Source organism: Panicum virgatum, unplaced genomic scaffold, assembly GCF_016808335.1.
Source record: "Panicum virgatum strain AP13 unplaced genomic scaffold, P.virgatum_v5 scaffold_4502, whole genome shotgun sequence".
Classification (NCBI taxonomy): Eukaryota; Viridiplantae; Streptophyta; class Magnoliopsida; order Poales; family Poaceae; genus Panicum; species Panicum virgatum.
Genome location: NW_024376394.1, coordinates 36,963 through 59,692, shown reverse-complemented (window position 1 = coordinate 59,692; position 22,730 = coordinate 36,963). Strand labels below are relative to the sequence as shown.

The 22,730-nt window shown below is 44.8% G+C and overlaps 1 long non-coding RNA gene across 2 annotated transcripts; it reads left to right on the top strand.

Moving 5' to 3' along the window:
* The first annotated feature begins 20,410 nt into the window (after positions 1 to 20,410).
* LOC120694271 lies at positions 20,411 to 21,840 on the top strand. Of its 2 annotated transcripts, none has more exons than XR_005683409.1 (3): positions 20,411 to 20,736; positions 21,343 to 21,430; positions 21,519 to 21,840. It is a non-coding gene; the product is annotated as an uncharacterized LOC120694271 (long non-coding RNA). The 2 variants fall into 2 exon arrangements; XR_005683408.1 differs by having other exon boundaries at positions 21,311 to 21,430.
* Positions 21,841 to 22,730: the final 890 nt, after the last annotated feature.

Sequence of the window (22,730 nt, the reverse complement as noted above, 5' to 3'; positions counted from 1 at the left end):
AATTGGTCATAGAAAGACAGCATCAAATACATTAATTATCATCGTCTTCACCATTTGGCATTCATAAATTTAATTTTCATCAGTTCTCATAGGCCGACGTTAATTAACGGAACTAAACCCAATGTCCAGCACAATCCCTATTTCTGCTCTCTTTTTGCGCCGGGCCCTTTCTGCTTGCCGGCTCTGGATCTGGCAGGAGCTCGCACCGACTGGCGGTGTTCGCTCTACCCGCTTCGTGCCCGGCCGCACAATCCTGCCCGCCCTGTCCTGTTGCTAGTGCTGCCTCCATGCATGGTCCTGATGGACTTGTATTGGATTTGGGAATAGGACATCCTATGTATTTACTCATCTCTTTGCGGATGTACTCTGAATGTTTAATGTGTTGAATTCAAATTTACGGATTTGATATGTTCTGAGACGGAGATAATTGGTGATAGCTAAGGTATCCTAGCTAGGGTCTATCATGGTAGACGTTGTTTGGTGGTCACATCCAAGAATTCCAGTCCGTCATGTAGAAGCAAAAGTCACAAGTCATAAACACTGCAAGTTCTCCTGATCTGAGTACCATAATGGACAAGATACCAAACAAGCTAGCTACAGAAGGAACATTCAGACTAATCATCAGCAGATTACAGTGGCAACCAACATATATAGCCACAGCATACAAATACAATGGATCATACTCGCACAAGAAATATAGAAGCACACACAACACAAAACACCAAGATAATTGAAAGAAACGAGGGATTATATATTTGTATTAAACCACACCTGCGGCCGACGTACCAGCACCGCCGCTAGCGTCACCCGGGACTACAAGAAGCAGTCGCCCTGCAGGTGGTATCTACAGTACTGGTTGGCCGGTTGACGATTCCGGCATGGTTGAGCAACGCCCAGAGAAGCGTAATGAGTTCGCCGCCACGGGCAAATGGACTCCTTGTGCCCCTTCAGATTGTCTGACGGCGCGACGTACAGGATCATCTCCGACCAAAAGCCGGCCAGCAACTTCCACGCCCGCTCCTCACCGTCGATCGTCTCCACAAGCTGCTTTCCAAGCTCCACTCCGTTCCTGAGCACCTCATGCTTGGACTTGGCACTCAATAGTTGGACCAGCTGCTGATAGTCCAGTGTCGATGAAGAATCAGCCAACGCCTGGCGGGCATCCTTGTGAACTGCCTCATACAGGCTCTTGCTCCAAGCTTCTTCGTCAGGGAGCACTCCGGACACCAGGTCACGAGGTACGTGCAGTAGCGTGACAAGACAAGCGGCAGTAGTCCTATAAGAACATGAAGTAACAAATGAAGAAGCTTTGTACCTCACCTCGAGGATGCTTGTGGCGATTTGCCATGTAAGTATAATATCAGACACGTTCTTGCTGTTGCAGGCCCAGAGTAACATTTTGCCTTCTTGACCCCAGCGGCAGAGAGAAGCTTTGCCATTCCTCAGTTGTCCAGCATTATCTCTGCTGAATATTAGTGCATTAAATATAGAAACCTTCATAGCTGAGTCGACCTTCCTCTTCTGGCATGGCAGAACCGAAGAGACGCCTGACAAGTGCAAGCGGGGTTCTACTTGGACCAAGAGGCAGCACTGAGCATTGACCCATTTCCTCGTCCCAATGCTTCGTCAGGCTTACACCTGTGTCGACCCAAATATGGAGAGCCCCATTTGGCGCATGGAAGGGGAAAGCTCATCGTTCAGAAGGGCGGCAAGTGAGGACTACTTTGGTCCAGTTGGAGTAAATGTGGGAAACTATGTCCCTCACCTCAGCTATCACGACAAACACCAAAGCGATACCAGGGGTATCAAATCCAACTCAAGGATTCCCAAATGTAGTTGTGTTGCATTCTCACATCGGATAGTACACACCATCTGATAATTGTAACAATTCCTATTGATGATTATCATCCACACTGCAAGAAAGATGCAGTAACCTATGCTCGAGAGTGAGATAATGATGCCCATGATGGGCAGCCAACACATTGAATAAGAGATCGGGAGGGATAGTAGTAACAATCGTGAAGGAAAGAAAGCTCATCAGCTATCACACCAAATACCCTGTCAGGCTCACAATCCTTGAGCAACAAGCTCCAGAAAAAACTGATTGCATTATCAAAGCCCGAGTAAGCTAGCTCGTATCCTGCAAATCGACATCTCAGCAACTTGAACAATGCAAAAGACAAGCACAAGTCTTTTAACCTTTGTGGTGCTGGTGCTGGAAGAAGCATGCTCGTGCTATCAAACTGCCAGACTCTGTCAATAGTCACCAAGCCTGTGGCTTTTTAGCAGTGTCTCCCCTGATGAGTCATCCTTGAACACATACCCCTGAGGTTGCTTCTCCACCTGTATTGTCTCCTCTCCCATAACCAATAGACGGGGAGGCTCATGCTCGCTTGCCATTAGAGGTAGCTGTTGATGCATGTACCCAAAAACAAGACGAGGATTGCGCCCAAAAGCAAAGGATTGTTGTGCGTTTTTAAACCGCATAATATTTGAATACCAGTTTGGCAATCGTGACGAGAAAGAGTAAGAGTTCAAGTTGATAAAGAACAATGAGGACGTAGGTTTGGTAGTTCTCAGTAACCTCTGTGAGGTGGCTGATGCCAAGGTAAAGGGTCCAGACCCCCTGAGCAAGCAGCTCAATAGGAGGCCCTATGCTTGGACCTTCTCTGTCATCAACAGCAACTACTACGCTGGTATGATCATGATGTTCTGAACAAGTAATGCCCAGGTTACTACAATGACTGAGTGTTTGGCTGGATTGCACAATGCGACCAAAGCAGGGCTGGACGTATTCAAGTCGTTGATCCCATGAGGGATCAAGGTAGAGACCAATACAGTGCTGCTGGAGACAACTGTGGAAATGATAGGCAAGAACAAAGTGGTGGCAACCGAGGAAGATAAAACGGGTGATAGGGTGGTGACGGTAGTGCTGGCCATAGGCACCTATCCAACTATGAATCCCGCCATGATGGCACTGGCAAGAAGCAGCGCGGTCCACACGCCACAACTTCTGATTGATGTCTGTGCGAAAGGAGTTCAACACATCTTGGTCGCACTCGGCGGCTCCGACATCATCAAAATCATACATTTAACCCCACGTTTAGGAACTGACTGAGCCCTGCTCAATGAAAAGTTTCAAGATTAGCTAAAATGTGCACCAAATATATCCGTCCCGCAAAATAGTGTTTTTTGGGTTTGTCCTAAGTCACAATCTTAAGTTTGACTAAGTTTGTAGAGAAAAATATCAACGTACATCACACCAGATTACTAAATTACGAAAATATAGTTCATACTAAATCTAATGAAGGTGATTTGGTGTCAGAAATATTTTTATTCTTTGTATAAATTTAGTCAATCTCAGGACAGTTTGACTCTGGACAAACCCAAAAAATATTGTACCGCAGAACAGAGGGAAGTATACAGCAACCTAGCTATACATGGGTAATCACATGTTCGTTGTCGCACACGCATCACCACTAGTACTTAATAACACTATCGTGGAAAAATATAGAACTCATAAGCATCAAGCTAGCTGCAGAAACATTTATCTTTAGCTAATAATAAGACGAGGATAGATTCTTTTTCTGCCTCTAAAATTCATCCGTCGCTATATTGTTTAGTACGTTGTCTGTTTCCCTGCTTTCTCTGGAGTTTGAGAGGTTAACGATCCGAATCGAGAGTTTGAGACCAGGCCACAAGTCTGACGATAGTGATCGTGAACAATAAGGGTGTGAGGGGGAAAGGGTGAAAGCCAGAGGCCAGCGTTGGACTGCTAGGGATAAGGTTCCACTGGTCAAGACCATTGTGCGACAAAAGATAAAACAAAAGATATTGCGGTTTCCTGCCATATGGCCCTGGGCAATGGGGAAGATTTTTGACCATCAGGAAAAAAGATAAAATAAAACAATAGAGTTGACATGCTCGTCACTGACTGTCTATTTCCATATGAGAGCGCCTAGTAGCAGTCTTTCGTTTCGTCCGAGTCATATATCGGCAGGGTCCCTGTTCCTTGCTGGTGTTCATTCCACAATGAGTCCCAACTAAAAAAAATGTACTCCCGCCACTTACAATGTATGGCGCGGTTAACTTTTGTTCAAAATTTTGATCCTTCGTCTTATTCAAAAAATTTACTTAAACATGTAACTTTATAAGTCATGATCACACTATCTTAGGTGATAAAACAAATCGCAACAAAATAAATGGTAACTTGTAAAATATTTTGAATGAGACGAAGAATTAAAGTTTTTTAAAAAAGTCACCATGTCATACATTTGTGAATGGAGGAGTGAGTAATAGATTTTGCAAGTAATTTACTAAAATTTATGTTTCTTGTATGTGACTATCCTTTACGAAAGTATTGTATGGTATAGAATTGTAGATATGGTTTACTAGAATCGTTGTCCGGTGATGTGATATACTTGGACCTATATATGCCTTTGCTACCTATAAACTTTTTAACTAATTTACTAGATAGACTTTATGGGTGGTTATCCTTTATGAGAATGCCATAAATTATTTTCTAGAATCAAAGTCCTTTTGCATGCCTTATTTACTATAATATATGCCACTACTCTCATAAGTTTTGTAAGTAATTTATTGGACCTTAAGCTATTTTATGTGGTTAATCATATACGATAATATTTTAAATGATTTACTAGAATCCAAGTCCTCATCTGTGATTTATGAGGAATATATGGCATATACCCATGTAATAATTCAAACACGAAAACTAGGATGAAAAAAATTCCACAATGATGTACTCGAGGAATGAAGCAGTTCGATTTGGTAATATACTCAACACTAGAACGGAATAAGGAGTAGGGCAGGACACAAGATGAGTACGCGCGCCACAAGTATTGGGTTGTTAAGTAGAATCGAACACGCTAAAAAGGTAGTCGTACGAGAAATAAGAAGCAGAGTGTCATCTAATAACCCTATTGTTTTGACACCAAAACACGTGAGAGGAGTACTCAAATTTCTATGGAAGTCGCGATGGCATCATAATCTGAAATCATGCAGGCTGCAAATAAAAATCTTCTATATGGCATACAGGTGGGATGAGTAGAAATCGATTTTTTGTGGCCGCTCAGTGCTCACTTCGATGGATGCATGGGTCGTACGGCTCAGTGCTCCTCCCTACGACTACGAGTCAACGCTCGCTCATCGGTGGGCAGCAAGGAAAATCAAGTAGCAGATCGAGATGCTGAAACAGCCGTTGATCTGCTGTTTTAATCCGATATTAACCAGAGCCCGGAAAGCCAGAACAAATCACCTCTACTCCATTTTGGAGAAAAGCAGGAAGAGCAAGAGGACAGTGCTACGGATATGATTGCTGAAAGGAAGAGAGAAGAGGACAGTGCTGCAAATCACCTCTAACACCTCTTGATCTGCCGGAGCTGCCGCTGGCTCGCACACGGATCCGAGACGACGTCTGCTGGTGTTCCAGTCAACGAAGCCGGAGGAGACTAGCTGAGGTGAGGCCGCGATTGAGATTCGTTGAATTGCCTATTGCAATTGCAAGTCAGTGCCCATCTTCAAATCGATCGCCGGATATCTTATGTGGCTGGGCCCTGCACACGTCGACTTCTGGCAGGAATGGTATGTGCCTGAGGCGCTCGGATTCTCCCATGATCTAAGTCTACTTATTATACTATATAATCATGCATTTTAATTCTTCAATAAAATATTTAATTAATGTTCCTTAATTTCCCTAGTCATAGGAATAGCTGTTTCATTCATCGACGAGCCTCTTGATTTCGATACGTATGAAATAATTGAGTCTCCTTGCAAAGGTTTTCTTTATCGGTAAATTAAAAATATCGGAGGTCACCCATAAACAGGATAAACAGAATATATCGGAAATATTGTGACAAATTTAAATTTTTAAAAAATTTTGATAGAATTTCGCTTGAAAAATTTGATAGAATTTCGCTTAAAACATATGGACTAGGCGCGCGGGGGCGGGAGAAGGCCGAAATTTTTGGCCCGTACAGAAAAAAGGACCCCACCGATACAAAGGATATATCGGATTTATCGGTGAATATCGGCCGATAAAAAAATCATTGGTCCTTGCTACTGCTGCTATGTACTATCTCCATTCGTGAATGATTGACGTTTCGGACAGCATTTTTCTACTAAAAACAGGCCAATCTAGTTTGTCTGAACGTCAATTATATAAAAACGGAGGGAGTAAGATATATTTATTGTAACCATCCAAAACATCAACACATGACGTGGAGCATGCATGTGTGTCAATTCAGGCATAGAATCTGGAATGGGCATATTGGGTAACCTCAAATTCAGTTGTTTGGATTGCTTCGGTATTGCTAAGGGGAAACGAGCCTCAATACCGAGTTTTTTGAGCCACGCTCGCCTATGTCCACACACAATTCCGATCCGAATTTGGCTGCCTCCCCTTCCCCACTCTTCCTCCGCCTCGCTTGCTCATATCCAGCCATCTTCCGCCGTCGCCTTCTCCCCGTCAGTACACCTCAACCCGAATCTCCTCTGGTTCTGCAACATTTCTGTGTGTAGCTTGCTCCGCCAACCTCACTCACTACTCCAGCGCCCCCCATCACCGCCGGTTCGAAATGAGCATCACCAACGGTTCGGGGGGCGTTGGATTTATGTCGATGGTGATGGGAGGGGCTACAACCGGCGGTGATTGGGGGGCGCATCACCGCCGGTTCGAAAACCGTTGTTACGAACCGGCGGTGATGACCATTTTCCCATTAAAAAAATATATTCATATATTAATATTGCACCATTTGTATAGCATATATAATATATAATTATTGCAGCAGAATTCAGCCATAAAATGCATACAGCTAATAAAAAATAATATATTACAGGCTAATAGCTACATAATATTGTTGGATCCATTGGTAATTCAAATTGCATCCATCAAACATCCGGTCCATATCAAGTTCCATTGATCAAGGTAGTGACTGGCAACATACCATTATTCTTCCAATAATATTACAGGAACAACATGTGGTATAGAAAACAAATACATTGTTGCTGATATGTAGTAATTTTAATGAGCAAGAAATATTCATAGATATTCCAGTAGCAAGTTACAATCAACTCAGTTGAAAACTATTGAATCAATCTGACAGGACTTGATCTACTTAACACAAACGTAAAAAGATTCTTCAGCAATGCATATGAGCTCACATGCTACTCCAAGTTGCACCCATCATGTCTCTCTAACCCATAAAAACAAATTATTAGATTGGTGAAAATGGAACAATATATTAGGTGGAAGCATGCAGGTGAAAAGTAAGACATAATTACCTTACAATTACGCCTTCTTGATATATATCATTAGGAATCAGCATACAATTTCATAATGCTCAGTTCAGCTTCCTCAATTTGAAATAAACTTACAATAAATATATGGAGATGTGCTACTGCCTAAATGTTAAACATAAAATAGTAAACACATAATAAAGTATATGGAGATGTGTAAAAATATTGAGATGAGAGCAGTGAGCACTTTCTGTAATGATAATGAGTGAGACAATTGAATATAGTGTTGCATATTTGTCTTGGGGTAGCCAAATTATGGCACCAACTGCCATCAGTCATTAGGGGAAAGAAAGGGTAGAAACCCTGCTAGTATTTCCCATAAACAATTAAAGATGAGGATAGTCATTGTAAAAAGTAACCTTGAACTAGTGCACAGAAGTTTCACATATACCTATTCATAAGAGTGCATAAGTAATAGCAAGACATACAATTTGTATGACTACAAAATTAGTTGAAACATCTGTCAGTAAACTTCAGGTTCATCCCTATGTGATATATGTTTTTGTATTGTACTAAACAGATTAGTCCAATACAAAGCTAACTACAGAGCACAACTTTGCAGACATAAGTGACAGATTTAGAGATGCTCATATTGAAAGAAATGTTCGATTTTATAGTATAGAAATGCAGGATAAGAAAGTTCAGTTTATCATGCCAAGATAATCAACAACTCTACCAGCATAGTTTGCTCGAGAAGCAGTAAAATTACACTTCGCATTTTGTCAAAATAGTTTGTTGTTGAGTACAAACCTAGTACTAGTAGCATGTCGCTGCCTCAAATAGACATATGAACAAGTGGAGCTTGTACTTACAGATTCAAAGGCATATACAGGCACCATAAACAACAGCTATGATCCACTTCTGCTCCTGTAGAATTTCAACTATTAGAAAATGAATAGTTCACAACAGGTTACATTTGAGACATTTCACCTAACAGCTGACAGGCAGAGGAAAGTAGATGTTGTATACTCGCAACAAAGGAAAATCAGAACGGAACTTTAAAATCCTAGAACAGGGAGGCTGGGGTGTGGGATTGCATTCTCACTGTTCGCTGAGGAGCTTGGGGTAGTCACGCGTGGCTCGGCGCCAGGAGCGGTACACCTGCGCAGGCCCCATGAGGATCTCAACGTGGTCGAGCCTGCGGAGGACGGCCGCGAACACGTCCAGGGCAGCGCCGCCCAGCCCTAGCCTCCTGGTGGCCCTCCACGGCTCGGGTGGGGTAGGGTCCGGGGCAGCGGGCCCGGACCTACGCGCGAAGGCAGTGGCAGCCACGGCGCCGCTACGAGGCCCCTCGCGCGTGCGACGACCGCCGGCGCACCCGTGGCGGCGGCGGCTGCGGGGTGGTCGCGCTTGAGAGCGAAGGTGGCGGGCGGGGTCAGCCACGACGGTCGGCGAGGGTGGGAGTTGGAGCGAGAGCCGGCTGGGGCTGATGAGCCGGCTGGCGATGGGAACTGCAGTGGGGTAGATCTGAGGACGGGAGGAAGAAGGGGTTGGAATTTTTTACTGTACAGCCTCATCACCGCCGGTTCATAACAAGAACTGGCGGTGATGTTTCTCATCACCGCCGGTTCGTGGCTGGAACCGGTGGTGATGGTCGGCGACCTCATCACCGCCGGTTCGTAACACGAACCGGCGGTGATGATGGACATCACTGCCGGTCCCAACGGCCACTACGGCCACCTACTTTGGACCCGGCGGTGATGAGGCATCACCGCCGGTTCGTTTTGAACCGTTGGTGATAGCCCGTTTGCTATGACCAGTTCAGTTGTAGTGACTGCCTGTTTAGATACGGTTGCTGTTTTCCCCACCACATGTGAGGAACGGAGCTAACAATTAATTCATGGAGAAAAGCATAGAACAAACAGATTGTTAAAAGGGTGACTTAATTCCTACTCTAATTAGGATTCAGGAAAAGGGGTGCTAGGATTTCTAGTTCTACTAGGACTTGAGCATGTAATCCTATTTGGAATAGGACTCCTTCTTGTATGTTGGAGAGCCTTAGAGGGACTATAATTTAGAGGAATTTTGGTGGTGGTTTCACAATTTTTGGATGAAATTTGAGAAAGTTATGAGGGTTTAAAGATTGGAACTCTGGAAAAAGGGGAAGGAGGGAATACTCCTGGCATATTCCCTGCCCAGGGGTAATTCTATGAATTACAGGTTTATTGGGGGTTGTTTCGTAAGATTTAAGGGTTTGTGATTTTTGAGGGGCTTCACTGCAAATGTAGGGGCTTATCCGTGATTAGTTGAAACTACAGGGGCTTCGGTGTGAGGTCCCAAGGGTTAGCTCGCAAAACTGCGCATCCAAGGACGGCGGACCCCAAATTGTGAAAGCTCAGGTGCTAAATCATAAAAACAAGGGCCTAGACGCAATTACTTTTGAACTGTGCTGGACTGCGAGTTGATTTGCAGAAAACCCAGGGGCTCTTTAGCAAATATGCGCGGCGCTGACCGGTGCCCGGTCGGTTGACTCGGGTTCAAACAGATCTGGGCCGTTGGATTTGGATCGGATGGTCCGGACCCCATCTGGTGTCATTCTAATCTGGATCGTCCGTTCACGATCGGACGTTCCGGACCCAATCTGGGATTGTCCTAATCGGGATCGTCCGTTCACGATCGGACGTTCCGGGCCCGATCTGGGATCGTTCTAATCTGGATCGTCCGTTCACGATCGGACGTCCAGGAGTGGTTGGGCTCGCAGGAGGCGGTGCTGAGTCACCGGAGACGCGCGTCTGCGGCGGTGCGCGGCGGTGAACTCATCGGAGTAACGCATCTGTGCGATTCTGACCTCGATTCAGCTCGAGCTTGGGACCAGGAGCTAGAGCATGGCATGGGTGATTTACCTAGGGCATCTGCGCGGGCCTACATTAAGCTGAGCGGGGTGTGCACTCGGCAAGGCGGCACTGCGGCTCTCGGGCTAGGCCGAACTCGGCCATGCGCGCGAAGGGGGGGAGAGAGTAGAGTAGAGGAGAGGCCAAATTGAGAGGGAGAATGGGAGGCGGCGCGTATTGCGTACTCACCGGGCAGCTCACGGGTGCAGGAGGCAGCCGGAGGCGAGCTCGATGCGGCGAGGGGTGGCGGTGTTCGGGGTAGTGCGCGTGGAGAACGACGGAGGGAGTGGCGAAGTGATTGAAAGGGGCTATAGAGCTTGAGGCCGGTGTGGTGGTGCTCAGGGAGCTCCGGGGAGAGGTATTTATAGGCCCGAGAGGCGGTTCGTGCGAAGGGGTGAAGCTTCGGGAGACGCCGTTCATGGCGGAGGCTAGGTGGGGGCCCTGTAGGGGCTGGGGATGGGTGTGCGAGCGCGTGGGGTAGGGCCGGCTTTGGCGCTGTACGAGGTGGGGGAAAACAGGGCCGAACGCTACGGGGCTGAGGCTGCGCGACGCGTGGCGTGGCGGAGTGTAGGGGACGGGGGCGCAAGGTGGAAGACGGCGGAGGCGTCGGGGTTCGGGGCGCCTTCGTGCACAGGAGACGGAAGGGAGCGGGCTGAAGGCGGGTTCTGCGGGGAGATGGGCCGACCTGGGCCACGGCGCGGGGAAAGGTGAAGTTGGTCCGCAGACCCGGGAGGGAAAAGAAGAAAAGAAAGGGATGGGCCACGCAGAGAGAATGGAAAAGCTGGCCCAAAGTGAATAGGAGCATTTCACGGTTTTTCAGAGGAGTTTTGAATTGGAATTTGAAGGGATTCCAAAAGTTCAATTTTTTAGTGAGACTTTTAAATTAGTTTTGAAAATAGGTCGTTACTGTTATAAAGGATGCAAGGAGATGCGATTTAGACAGGTTTAGGCCGCCTAATACTTGAAGCCATCCTCCATCACATGATCGGCTAGAAGTAACCTGATCAACGTTTGAGCCACTTCATCTTGTGTGTTGACTGATGGGTGCCACAAATGCCCTCATGTACCTCATGCATGAACTCCTTTGCTTTGTTAGGTCCAACACACTTCAATTGTTATCCTTTGGTTCGGTAATATAACTCTTCACCCACAAAGGTATCCTTCACTTTCTTGTACTGAATCCTCTTGCTTGCCCGCCAAGCCAGATTCTTCAAGGAGTTGAAGATATCAGTTTCCTGAAACAGAGCGGAGAAACCATTTTCTGTAGTAAAACAGAAGCAGTACGTGTTAAGTTTACGTAGTTCCATACTTCCATGCCACCTCTTCAGCCTTAATTAGTACAATTTTTTTTGAAACTTCGTACAAATAGTTTTGAATTCAAGGACATGATGCTAGCGTCTAGTTAATGTTTTAAAAAGGCAAAAGAGTTTGTCGGTTAAAGAGACGGCAGCCTCGCATGATTCATTGGGTTAGCCTATTGCTTTATTCCTTTGGACCAAGATGAGGGCTTTTTTTTCCTTATTTCCTTTATGGACCAGTCAACGCCAGTTACAGAGAGATAGTACAATGGTACGTACGTCGTCACTTCAGAAAATATGCATTTTTCTGTCAGTTTAGTTAATTTTCGTTTGTTTTCAACAAAAAAAGCTGATATTAATCGGCTTATTATAATTGGTCATAGAAAGACAGCATCAAATACATTAATTATCATCGTCTTCACCATTTGGCATTCATAAATTTAATTTTCATCAGTTCTCATAGGCCGACGTTAATTAACGGAAATAAACCCAATGTCCAGCACAATCCCTATTTCTGCTCTCTTTTTGCGCCGGGCCCTTTCTGCTTGCCGGCTCTGGATCTGGCAGGAGCTCGCACCGACTGGCGGTGTTCGCTCTACCCGCTTCGTGCCCGGCCGCACAATCCTGCCCGCCCTGTCCTGTTGCTAGTGCTGCCTCCATGCATGGTCCTGATGGACTTGTATTGGATTTGGGAATAGGACATCCTATGTATTTACTCATCTCTTTGCGGATGTACTCTGAATTTTTAATGTGTTGAATTCAAAGTTACGGATTTGATATGTTCTGAGATGGAGATAATTGGTGATAGCTAAGGTATCCTAGCTAGGGTCTATCATGGTAGACGTGTTTGGTGGTCACATCCAAGAATTCCAGTCCGTCATGTAGAAGCAAAAGTCACAAGTCATAACACATGCAGTTCTCCGATCTTGAGTACCATAATGGACAAGATACCAAACAAGCTAGCTACAGAAGGAACATTCAGACTAATCATCAGCAGATTACAGTGGCACCAACATATATAGCCACAGCATACAAATACAATGGATCATGCTCGCACAAAGAAATATAGAAGCACACACAACACAAAACACCAAGATAATTGAAAGAAACGAGGGATTATATATTTGTATTAAACCACACCTGCGGCCGACGTACCAGCACCGCCGCTAGCGTCACCGGGACTCCCAGAAGCAGTCGCCCTGCAGGTGGTATCTACAGTACTGGTTGGCCGGTTGACGATTCCGGCATGGTTGAGCAACGCCCAGAGAAGCGTAATGAGTTCGCCGCCACGGGCAATGGACTCCTTGTGCCCCTTCAGATTGTCTGACGGCGCGACGTACAGGATCATCTCCGACCAAAAGCCGGCCAGCAACTTCCACGCCCGCTCCTCACCGTCGATCGTCTCCACAAGCTGCTTTCCAAGCTCCACTCCGTTCCTGAGCACCTCATGCTTGGACTTGGCACTCAATAGTTGGACCAGCTGCTGATAGTCCAGTGTCGATGAAGAATCAGCCAACGCCTGGCGGGCATCCTTGTGAACTGCCTCATACAGGCTCTTGCTCCAAGCTTCTTCGTCAGGGAGCAACTCCGGACACCAGGTCACGAGGTACGTGCAGTAGCGTGACAGACAAGCGGCAGTAGTCCTATAAGAACATGAAGTAACAAATGAAGAAGCTTTGTACCTCACCTCGAGGATGCTTGTGGCGATTTGCCATGTAAGTATAATATCAGACACGTTCTTGCTGTTGCAGGCCCAGAGTAACATTTTGCCTTCTTGACCCCAGCGGCAGAGAGAAGCTTTGCCATTCCTCAGTTGTCCAGCATTATCTCTGCTGAATATTAGTGCATTAAATATAGAAACCTTCATAGCTGAGTCGACCTTCCTCTTCTGGCATGGCAGACCGAAGAGACGCCTGACAAGTGCAAGCGGGGTTCTACTTGGACCAAGAGGCAGCACTGAGCATTGACCCATTTCCTCGTCCCAATGCTTCGTCAGCTTACACCTGTGTCGACCCAAAATATGGAGAGCCCATTTGCGCATGGAAGGGGAAAGCTCATCGTTCAGAAGGCGGCAAGTGAGGACTACTTTGGTCCAGTTGGAGTAAATGTGGGAAACTATGTCCCTCACCTCAGCTATCACGACAAACACCAAAAGCGATACCAGGGGTATCAAATCCAACTCAAGGATTCCCAAATGTAGTTGTGTTGCATTCTCACATCGGATAGTACACACCATCTGATAATTGTAACAATTCCTATTGATGATTATCATCCACACTGCAAGAAAGATGCAGTAACCTATGCTCGAGAGTGAGATAATGATGCCCATGATGGGCAGCCAACACATTGAATAAGAGATCGGGAGGGATGAGTAGTAACAATCGTGAAGGAAAGAAAGCTCATCAGCTATCACACCAAATACCCTGTCAGGCTCACAATCCTTGAGCAACAAGCTCCAGAAAAAACTGATTGCATTATCAAAGCCCGAGTAAGCTAGCTCGTATCCTGCAAATCGACATCTCAGCAACTTGAACAATGCAAAAGACAAGCACAAGTCTTTTAACCTTTGTGGTGCTGGTGCTGGAAGAAGCATGCTCGTGCTATCAAACTGCCAGACTCTGTCAATAGTCACCAAGCCTGTGGCTTTTAGCAGTGTCTCCCCTGATGAGTCATCCTTGAACACATACCCCTGAGGTTGCTTCTCCACCTGTATTGTCTCCTCTCCCATAACCAATAGACGGGGAGGCTCATGCTCGCTTGCCATTAGAGGTAGCTGTTGATGCATGTACCCAAAAACAAGACGAGGATTGCGCCCAAAAGCAAAGGATTGTTGTGCGTTTTTAACCGCATAATATTTGAATACCAGTTTGGCAATCGTGACGAGAAAGAGTAAGAGTTCAAGTTGATAAAGAACAATGAGGACGTAGGTTTGGTAGTTCTCAGTAACCTCTGTGAGGTGGCTGATGCCAAGGTAAAGGGTCCAGACCCCCTGAGCAAGCAGCTCAATAGGAGGCCCTATGCTTGGACCTTCTCTGTCATCAACAGCAACTACTACGCTGGTATTGATCATGATGTTCTGAACAAGTAATGCCCAGGTTACTACAATGACTGAGTGTTTGGCTGGATTGCACAATGCGACCAAAGCAGGGCTGGACGTATTCAAGTCGTTGATCCCATGAGGGATCAAGGTAGAGACCAATACAGTGCTGCTGGAGACAACTGTGGAAATGATAGGCAAGAACAAAGTGGTGGCACCGAGGAAGATAAAACGGGTGATAGGGTGGTGACGGTAGTGCTGGCCATAGGCACCTATCCCAACTATGAATCCCGCCATGATGGCACTGGCAAGAAGCAGCGCGTCCACACGCCACAACTTCTGATTGATGTCTGTGCGAAAGGAGTTCAACACATCTTGGTCGCACTCGGCGGCTCCGACATCATCAAAATCATACATTTAACCCCACGTTTAGGAACTGACTGAGCCCTGCTCAATGAAAAGTTTCAAGATTAGCTAAAATGTGCACCAAATATATCCGTCCCGCAAAATAGTGTTTTTTGGGTTTGTCCTAAGTCACAATCTTAAGTTTGACTAAGTTTGTAGAGAAAAATATCAACGTACATCACACCAGATTACAAAATTACGAAAATATAGTTCATACTAAATCTAATGAAGGTGATTTGGTGTCAGAAATATTTTTATTCTTTTGTATAAATTTAGTCAATCTCAGGATAGTTTGACTCTGGACAAACCCAAAAAACATTGTACCGCAGAACAGAGGGAAGTATACAGCAACCTAGCTATACATGGGTAATCACATGTTCGTTGTCGCACACGCATCACCACTAGTACTTAATAACACTATCGTGGAAAAATATAGAACTCATAAGCATCAAGCTAGCTGCAGAAACATTTATCTTTAGCTAATAATAAGACGAGGATAGATTCTTTTTCTGCCTCTAAAATTCATCCGTCGCTATATTGTTTAGTACGTTGTCTGTTTCCCTGCTTTCTCTGGAGTTTGAGTGGTTAACGATCGAATCGAGAGTTTGAGACCAGGCCACAAGTCTGACGATAGTGATCGTGAACAATAAGGGTGTGAGGGGGAAAGGGTGAAAGCTAGAGGCCAGCGTTGGACTGCTAGGGATAAGGTTCCACTGGTCAAGACCATTGTGCGACAAAAGATAAAACAAAAGATAAAACACTGCTAGAGATGTCATATTTGATGAGCAGGTTTTTCCCTTCCATCGTGATTCCAAAAATTCAGGATCGTCTCATGAAAATTTGCGTAACAATAATTTGGACGATAGCAGTGTTAATTTGGGTTGTGATCATATGTGTTTTCGTTTGCCTACTGATCCTTTGCGTGCGGAAAATTCCCAGCTATCTTCTTTGGTTGGGCAGCTACCTGGTTCCTCTCCGAGCAGCATGCCAATCATTAGCACAGATAGTGCGCCTCTGGTTTCTGCACAGGATGACGCGGCCGTACAGACTGAAACTCCACCGAGCCCATCATCTTCTCCCTGGCCCTCACGAGCCTCCCGTGCATGTGAAGACAATTCATCAGATGCTGCATCGTCCCTACCGGACGCTGATCTAGATGTTCAGATGCATGCTGATCCGGTTCAGGATACGGTACGCGCTGATGGGCATCGTTACGGCACCAGACTGAAAAACAACAGTCACCAACCTAAGAAGAGAACAGATGGTACGGTCACCTATTCTGTGGTAAGGTCTTCTGTTTCTGAGCCTAAGTCGCATATTATTGCTCTTAAAGATCCTCTCTGGCGCCAAGCAATGACCGATGAATTTCGTGCGTTATTAAAGAATAATACATGGCATCATATTCCTCCTCATCCTGGGCTCAATGTCATTGACTGCAAGTGGGTGTTTAAAATCAAGAAGCCGGATGGTTCTATTGATCGTTATAAAGCATGCCTGGTTGCTAAGGGATTCAAACAACAATATGGTGTTGACTATGATGATACTTTCAGCCCAGTTGTGAAGCCCACTACTATCCGGCTCCTATTATCATTGGCAGTACCTCGTGGCTGGGTGATTCGGCAGATTGACATTCAAAATGCTTTTCTTCATGGTTTTCTTGATGAAGAGGTCTACATGAAGCAGCCTCCTGGTTTTGAAGACTCGTCTCATCCAGATTATATCTGTAAACTTGAAAACTCATTATATGGTCTCAAACAAGCACCTCGGGCATGGTTTTCTCGTCTCAGCCCCAAATTGTTACAATTGGGATTCTCGGCTTCGAAAACAGAAGTTTCACTTTTTCTCTTTAACAAAGGTGGCATCCAGATGTATTTTCTTATCTATGTTGATGATATTATAATTATTAGCTCCTCTTCTACTGGCACTGATCACCTTCTTGGCCAACTTCGGGACGATTTTGCCGTGAAGGACTTAGGACTGCTGAGGTATTTTTTGGGAATTGAAGTGCTACACCACCGTGATGGACTCACCTTAACACAACATAAATACATTCATGATCTTTTGCTGCGCACTAATATGCTCTCAGCTAGCTAGTGGTGTTGCTACTCCTATGCTACCAGCCGACAAGCTTGCATCCGCGGATGGTGACTGTCTTTCTCCTGAAAATGCTACCAGATATCGGAGTGGTGTTGGTGCTCTTCAGTATCTATCTTTGACTCGCCCCGATATTTCATTCTCTATCAATCGGGTGTGTCAATATATGTCCTCCCTGACTACTGTTCATTGGGTTGCCGTGAAGCGTATTCTTCGGTATCTTTGTTCTACCATTGATTTTGGTCTTCAGTTTACAAAGTCCAGCTCTATGCTTCTCAGTGCATTCTCGGATGCTAATTGGGCTGGCAATGTGGATGATCGACATAGTACGGGTGCTATGCTATATTTTTTGGTGGTAATCTCATTGCATGGAGTTCAAGGAAACAAGCTACGGTTTCACGATCAAGTACGGAGGCCGAATATAAAGGTGTGGCTGATGCTACTGCTGAAGTTATATGGATTCAGGTTTTGCTTCGTGAACTTGGGATTTCTTTGTCGCGACCTCCAAGCCTTTGGTGCGACAACATTGGTGCTACTTACCTTACTGCTAATCCGGTCTTCCATCGGCGCATGAAACATGTGGACGTTGATTATCACTTCGTGCGTGAACGTGTTGCATTGAAACAGCTTGACGTACGAACTATATCATCTAAAGATCAATTAGCAGACATCATGATGAAGGCGCTTCCTGCTCCGGCATTCAACTCCATTCGGTGCAATCTAAACCTGCTTGGTCACCGTTCAGATTGAGGGGGGTATTAGACGTAACAGATTCTATCTCTAATATCGTAATCGATTCTATCTTTAGCACGGGCAGATTCCTTAATCGTAGGGAGTTGTGCCTTCCTTAATCGTCAATTAATTACCGTCACTAGATTCATCGCGAAAAGTTACATCCATCCCTGAAAAGGTTTTGCAAATAGACTACATTTAGTACTCCATGCGGACATTCATCTTGTTGTGTAATCTTGACGCGACGTTTTACCAAACGCGGCCTTAGTTGCTGTACGAACTATATATATACAAGCCAGCCGTGACCCTTGGGGGTCATTGTGCATTGCCAATCAACAGTCAGGATTCAGAAGGGGATTCAATGCTGGTAAGTTCAGTCAAGGGAAGCCTGTAGGTAAGGTACAGGTTGGGCGACCTCACAAGAAGCATTGGATGAAGATCGCACAGTGGATAACTTCTGAGTACATATGTAATCTAAGGCATATTTTCTGTTTCCATTTTCGGTTGAAGAACGCACTACTAGAAAATCAGGCTATTGCAACGGTAGAAAATCATTGTAATAGAGCCTAAATCATGGCAATAGATACAAATTGCAACATGCTAGAAATCGTTGGTAGGCGTGGCAAGTACTTGAGTTGTTAAAAGTTTGGACCATGGTTTGCTTTACATTGCAATAGTTGTTCCAATTGCCACGCGATGAGGCATTGCATTAATTAATTATTGCAACAGCCAAAAAAAAGGACAATATGACAAAAGAAAGTAAAAATATGCATTGACACTAGCATCCATAGGATAAATCCTTACTCTTCCTAACCAAGAGAACTTGTTTTCACTTATGTTTTTTATACGATATGTTATAGTAATATATGAAGTTTATATCCTATCTAATACAACGATTTAATTTTATTTGTTGCAATAGGACTCACCTTTTGCAACGGAAGCCACATCAAGTAGCAACGATAGAATAGTGTGGTAATATATCTTATCTAATGCAACATTACTATTTTTTGTTGCAATATGTTTCACCTTTTGCAACGAAACATGCATCAAATCACAACAACAAAAATTGTGTGGCAATATTTCTTATCTAATACCATGATTTTATTTTCGTTGCAACAGGCCAAACCTTTTGCAACGATAATTAATAGTATAGCAACATATAGTAATTTGTGGTAATATATTGGTCATATTGCCACAATTTCATAAAATGAGGCAATAACATCACTCTAATGCAACAAAAATTATGGTGTTGCAAAAAGTTTCGTTGCAATAGCCCTATTTTCTAGTAGTGACGGTGCAATTTTCTGTTTCCGTAACTGGGAGGTCTATTTGTAGAGACTGACCGACGTGGGCATGAGTTATCGAAGAAGATGAACTATTATCAGTAGAACTTGGGGTTAGGCTAGGCTAGGTTTTTTTCCCCTGGGTTTCTGTACCTCGAATTCCATAATTCAGTCGCCTAGTTATGCGCAGCTGCCCTTGGATCTCAGAATGACATTGTGAGTTTGACACGAGCGAACAAAATATCAAGAACGATATAGATGAACCTAGTAGAAAACTCTCAACAACGGCGTTGGAGCAATCATGACAAGAGAATGAGATTTTGGCGAAGCCGACCATGAATTCTTTAAGCACAACTCCAAAAGAGTACAAGTGATTGTCGCTCTCTCACAACCCTACTCGACCCTTTAGGACCCTTGGATTCTTGCCCTATACAAGAATCTAGTGCTATAGAACTATCTAGTCTATTCTCTTGAGCGCTCCTAATTGCTCTTGCAAGCCTTGGATGAGACCTTGTGTTGGCTTGATGATCTTTATGGCCTCCTATCCCCTTGTTTATGTAGTCCCTCTAAGGCTGTCCAACATACAAGAAGGAGTCCTATTCCAAATAGGATTACATGCTCAAGTCCTTCTAGAACTAGAAATCCAAGCACACCGTTTCCTGAATCCTAATTAGAGTAGGAATTAAGTCACCCTTTTAACAATCTGTTTGTTCTATGCTTTTCTCCATGAATTAATTGTTAGCTCCGTTCCTCACATGTGGTGGGGAAAACAGCAACCGTATCTAAACAGGCAGTCACTACAACTGAACTGGTCATAGCAAACGGGCTATCACCAACGGTTCAAAACGACCCGGCGGTGATGCCTCATCACCGCCGGGTCCAAAGTAGGTGGCCGTAGTGGCCGTTGGGACCGGCAGTGATGTCTATCATGTTACGAACCGGCGGTGATGAGGTCGCCGACCATCACCACCGGTTCCAGCCACGAGCCGGCGGTGATGAGAAACATCACCGCCAGTTCTTGTTATGAACCGGCGGTGATGAGGCTGTACAGTAAAAAATTCCAACCCCTTCTTCCTCCCGTCCTCAGATCTACCCCACTGCAGTTCCCATCGCCAGCCGGCTCCTCAGCCCCAGCCGGCTCTCGCTCCAACTCCCACCCTCGCCGACCGTCGTGGCTGACCCCGCCCGCCACCTTCACTCTCAAGCGCGACCACCCCGCAGCCGCCGCCGCCACGGGTGCGCCGGCGGTCGTCGCACGCGCGAGGGGCCTCGTAGCGGCGCCGTGGCTGCCACTGCCTTCGCGCGTAGGTCCGGGCCCGCTGCCCCGGACCCTACCCCACCCGAGCCGTGGAGGGCCACTAGGAGGCTAGGGCTGGGCGGCGCTGCCCTGGACGTGTTCGCGGCCGTCCTCCGCAGGCTCGACCACGTTGAGATCCTCATGGGGCCTGCGCAGGTGTACCGCTCCTGGCGCCGAGCCGCGCGTGACTACCCCAAGCTCCTCAGCGAACAGTGAGACTGCAATCCCACACCCCCGCCTCCCTGTTCTAGGATTTTAAAGTTCCGTTCTGATTTTCCTTTGTTGCGAGTATACAACATCTACTTTCCTCTGCCTGTCAGCTGTTAGGTGAAATGTCTCAAATGTAACCTGTTGTGAACAATTCATTTTCTACTAGTTGAAATTCTACAGGAGCAGAAGTGGATCATAGCTGTTGTTTATGGTGCCTGTATATGCCTTTGAATCTGTAAGTACAAGCTCCACTTGTTCATATGTCTATTTGAGGCAGCGACATGCTACTAGTACTAGGTTTGTACTCAACAACAAACTATTTTGACAAAATGCGAAGTGTAATTTTACTGCTTCTCGAGCAAACTATGCTGGTAGAGTTGTTGATTATCTTGGCATGATAAACTGAACTTTCTTATCCTGCATTTCTATACTATAAAATCGAACATTTCTTTCAGTATGAGCATCTCTAAATCTATCACTTATGTCTGCAAAGTTGTGCTCTGTAGTTAGCTTTGTATTGGACTAATCTGTTTAGTACAATACAAAAACATAAATTACATAGGGATGAACCTGAAGTTTACTGACAGATGTTTCAACTAATTTTGTAGTCATACAAATTGTATGTCTTGCTATTACTTATGCACTCTTATGAATAGGTATATGTGAAACTTCTGTGCACTAGTTCAAGGTTACTTTTTACAATGACTATCCTCATCTTTAATTGTTTATGGGAAATACTAGCATCTCAATATTTTTACACATCTCCATATACTTTATTATGTGTTTACTATTTTATGTTTAACATTTAGGCAGTAACACATCTCCATATATTTATTGCAAGTTTATTTCAAATTGAGGAAGCTGAACTGAGCATTATGAATTTGTATGCTGATTCCTAATGATATATATCAAGAAGGCGTAATTGTAAGGTAATTATGTCTTCCTTTTCACCTGCATGCTTCCACCTAATATATTGTTCCATTTTCACCAATCTAATAATTTGTTTTTATGGGTTAGAGAGACATGATGGGTGCAACTTGGAGTAGCATGTGAGCTCATATGCATTGCTGAAGAATCTTTTTATGTTTGTGTTAAGTAGATCAAGTCCTGTCAGATTGATTCAATAGTTTTCAACTGAGTTGATTGTAACTTGCTACTGGAATATCTATGAATATTTCTGCTCATTAAAATTACTACATATCAGCAGCAATGTATTTGTTTTCTATACCACATGTTGTTCCTGTAATATTATTGGAAGAATAATGGTATGTTGCCGGTCACTACCTTGATCAATGGAACTTGATATGGACCGGATGTTTGATGGATGCAATTTGAATTACCTATGGATCCAACAATATTATGTAGCTATTAGCCGGTAATATATTATTTTTTATTAGCTGTATGCATTTTATGGTTGAATTCTGCTGCAATAATTATATATTATATATGCTATACAAATGGTGCAATATTAATATATGAATATATTTTTTTAATGGGAAAATGGTCATCACCGCTGGTTCGTAACAACGGTTTTCGAACCGGCGGTGATGCGCCCCCCATCACCGCCGGTTCTACAACCGGCGGTGATAGCCCCTCCCATCACCATCGACATAAATCCAACGCCCCCGAACCGTTGGTGATGCTCATTTCGAACCGGCGGTGATGGGGGCGCTGGAGTAGTAAGTGAGGTTGGCGGAGCAAGCTACACACAGAAATGTTGCAGAACCAGAGGAGATTCGGGTTGAGGTGTACTGACGGGGAGAAGGCGACGGCGGAAGATGGCTGGATATGAGCAAGCGAGGCGGAGGAAGAGTGGGGAAGGGGAGGCAGCCAAATTCGGATCAGAATTGTGTGCGGACATAGGCGAGCGTGGCTCAAAAAACTTGGTATTGAGGCTCGTTTCCCCTTAGCAATACCGAAGCAATCCAAACAACTGAATTTGAGGTTACCCAATATGCCCATTCCAGATTCTATGCCTGAATTGACACACATGCATGCTCCACGTCATGTGTTGATGTTTTGGATGGTTACAATAAATATATCTTACTCCCTCCGTTTTTATATAATTGACGTTCAGACAAACTAGATTTGCCTGTTTTAAGTAGAAAAATGCTGTCCGAAACGTCAATCATTCACGAATGGAGATAGTACATAGCAGCAGTAGCAACGACCAATGATTTTTTTATCGGCCGATATTCACCGATAAATCCGATATATCCTTTGTATCGG